Genomic DNA, 3,398 nt, shown 5'->3' with positions numbered 1-3,398 from the left:
CCTTCCCTAAGTGGGAGCCACTGAGTGCTGAGGGGCACAGGACATCTCGGTGTTGACCTGCAGACCAGTGCCAAGAAATCGTGTTTAAAAGCCGCTAGTCTAAGGATAATGATGGGATGTCATTGAAGCGACTGGAACATTAGAGGTTAACCCAAATGAAACCACTTGTGTTAGGAAACGCGGCCTGGGACAAAGTAAAACCATGCCACACAGATAGGAAAGAGACCGAGGCAGAGGGACACGGGGGCTAATTTGTTTATGGACTCCAGTTCTGTGTCTGAATTGCTCTTCTCAGGTTGTGTGTTGTACATGACGGTATCCACCGATTCCAGGAAAGGCTGTTAGAAATCACGTCCCTAAAGGAATTTGCCGTAACAAGGCACAAATGCCACACGCCAGATAAAGGGGTTTAGTCATCTCCCCACAGGGAGATCTTTTATCCTGAAGAGTCCCTTCTTGCGAGAATCCCTTCTTGGGTTTCTAAGATTCCCAGGGGTGAAAAGGGCCCATAACCTTCTTTGCCCTTTCCTCTGGGATTGCTCTGTGGCTGAAACGAAGCGGAATCAAATTTAGAAACATCTGAAAGGAAATCCAGATCCAGGATATTATTAGATGCGAGGCAAGCCACAGTATCAGCGGGTGAGGTCCTGTCAACGGGATTTAGAAGGAGGATCTTAAATAAGAGCATGGCCCTAAGTCCACGGAAGCGGGAGGAGCCATGGGTTTTCATATCTTCCCCTCTTCAGAAGCCGAGGCTACAACTTCCTATATGTGGCTTGTATATAACAAGGCTCATTTCATATAATAAGAAAAACAAATGTATTATTTTCAGGAAATGACAGGAAAATAGGAAGAAAATAAAGCTGTGTTTGGGGGACTATCTTAAAATTTCAAACGGTGCTATAAGAACTAAAAAAAAAAATATATATATATATAAAATAATGGAGTTGAACTACCGAGAGCCGCCTTCGAGGGCGAAGGAAGAGAGGCAGGAGGAGGGACTGGGGGAGGGTTTCCCGACGAGGGGGCGGCTATGGCAGCTGCGGGCAGCAGCGGAGGCTGAGACGGAGCGCGCGCCCAGCTTTGAATGAGCGAGGCTGGGACTGAGCCGGCGGAGCGCAAGCTCGAGCAAGCGATCAGCAGTGCGCGTGCGCGCGCCTTGTGTGCGCGCGCGCAGCCCGCAGCAGCTGGGAGCCTCCGCCGGGCGGGCGGGGAGGGGAAGGGGCAGGTTTTGATTCCCACCATGGGTATAACACAGTTTCGGTTATTTAAAGTTTGTACCTGCCCAGCAACAGTATTCTCATTCCTAAAGATATTAATACGCAGACCTGGCAGAGGACGGAAATTAAGTGGAGACCAAAGAACTTTGCCAACTACAGTTGATCATTCATTAGTTCCTAAGCAGACAGATGTTGGAGGGTGGGCTTCCTGGGATGGAGACGCACCCACAAGTGTAAAGATTGAAGGCGGGAATGGGAATGTGGCAACACAGCAAAATGCTTTAGAACAACTGGCACCTGACTATTTTAAGGACATGACACCAGCTATAAGGAAAACCCAGAGAATCATTATTAAGAAGAGAGAACCAGTAAATTTTGGCATCCCAGACGGTAGCACGGGTTTCTCTAGTAGACTAGCAGTTACACAAGATACGCCTTTTATTCATCAGTCTCCTGAATCAGGTGACTTGGGTACCTGGCAGGAAAATACCAATGCATGGGAAGAAGAAGAAGATGCGGCCTGGCAAGCCAAAGAAGTTCTGAGGCAGCAGAAGAGAGAGAAAAGAGAGCAGCAGAGCAGCAAAGGAAGAAAATGGAAAAGGACGCACAGGGGCTAATGAAGAAAGAACGAAACAAAATTGGTGTGAAACTTTCATGCCAAAATGTTCTTCAGATGTCATCGAAGTGCCAGTACGAGAAACATGAGCTCCACAACCCAAGTAACATTTGTATGGAGCTAAGAGTAGTTTCAGAATACAAATACACTGCTTGATTTTAACGCATTCATCAGGCCATGCAGGACACCAGGGCTCTCTCAAAGTCCCTTGAACTCTTAGTGATTGAGACTCAACAAAAAAAGACTTGTGAGTTAATATTTTCTTCAACATGTTCCAACTGTAAGACAATTGTTTGCTGTAGAGAAATTATTACAAATGGAACAGATCAGTACCTCTTCAAGCTAGTGTTTCTAGCTAATTAAATGGGTGTAAATTTTATGGTGGGAAAGAACTGTGCTGTCTATAATGCTTTCCTTCAATGTGCATAATGATAAAATAAATAATTTTAAATACTAAAAAAAAATAATGGAGTTGAGAAGGTCTGTGGCTTCGGAGGCCACCGTAGTTCAATGCTGCCCAAACTGCTCTACCTGGCATTTAAAACATTTCATCCAAAGGTCTCACTTACCTATCCAACCTTGCTGGATTTTAGGAGTCTACTTCCAGATTCTTCCCTTGACAGGTGCAAAAACTGATAACCAGAGATTTTAAGAGATGGTTCATTCTTATGCAGCTGGTTAGTATTAGAGTCGACAAAAGCAATGAAGTCTCCTATGAAAATATATTTGCAATATATTGTTAGTAAAAAACAAATCTTTTATTAAACAGTGTATTTCTACATGTGAGTGTGTGTGTGTGTTTTCATTCCAGGTAATGAATGTGGTTGATTTCTGTTTTCTTCTTCTTCCTCTCTTTTAAAAAATTTTATTGAAGTATAGTTGATTTACAATGTTGTGTTAATTTCTGCTATATAGCACTGAATCAGTTATACATATAAGTATTCTTTTTCATATTCTTTCCCATTATGGTTTTATCACAGGATATTGAATATTGTTTCCTGTGCTATACAGTAGGACCTTGTCATTTATCCATCCTATATATAATAGTTTGCATCTGCTCATCCCAGACTCCCAGTACCTCCCACCCCCACCCTTGGCAGCCACAAGTCTGTTCTCTATGCCTGTGAGTCTGCTTCTGTTTCATAGATATGTTCATTTGTGTCATATTTCAGATTCCACATATAAGTGATATACATAGTATTTGCTTTTCTCTTTCTGACTTCATTTAATATGATAATCTCTAAGTCCATCCATGTTGCTGCAAATGGCACTATTTCATTCTCTTTAATGGCTGAGTAATATTCCATTGTGTGTGTGTGTGTGTGTGTGTGTATGTATATATATATATATACATACATACCACATTTTCTTTATCCATTTATCTGTCGATGGACATTTAGGTTGTTTCCATGTCTTGGCTATTGTAAATAGTGCTTCTATGAACATAGGGGTGCATATATCTTTTCGAATTATAGTTTTGTCTGGGTATATGCCCAAGAGTGGGATTGCTGGATCCTATAGCAACTCTATTTTTAGTTTTTTTAAGAAACTCCATACTGTTT

General features: G+C 42.3%; 1 pseudogene; it reads left to right on the top strand.

Moving 5' to 3' along the window:
- The first annotated feature begins 1,243 nt into the window (after positions 1-1,243).
- Positions 1,244-1,837, top strand: LOC114901106 (annotated as a pseudogene).
- Positions 1,838-3,398: the final 1,561 nt, after the last annotated feature.

Source organism: Monodon monoceros, unplaced genomic scaffold (genome assembly GCF_005190385.1).
Source record: "Monodon monoceros isolate NGI ecotype Baffin Bay Population unplaced genomic scaffold, NGI_Narwhal_1 Super_Scaffold_19, whole genome shotgun sequence".
Taxonomy (NCBI): Eukaryota; Metazoa; Chordata; class Mammalia; order Artiodactyla; family Monodontidae; genus Monodon; species Monodon monoceros.
This window is presented reverse-complemented; position numbering and strand designations above follow the sequence as displayed.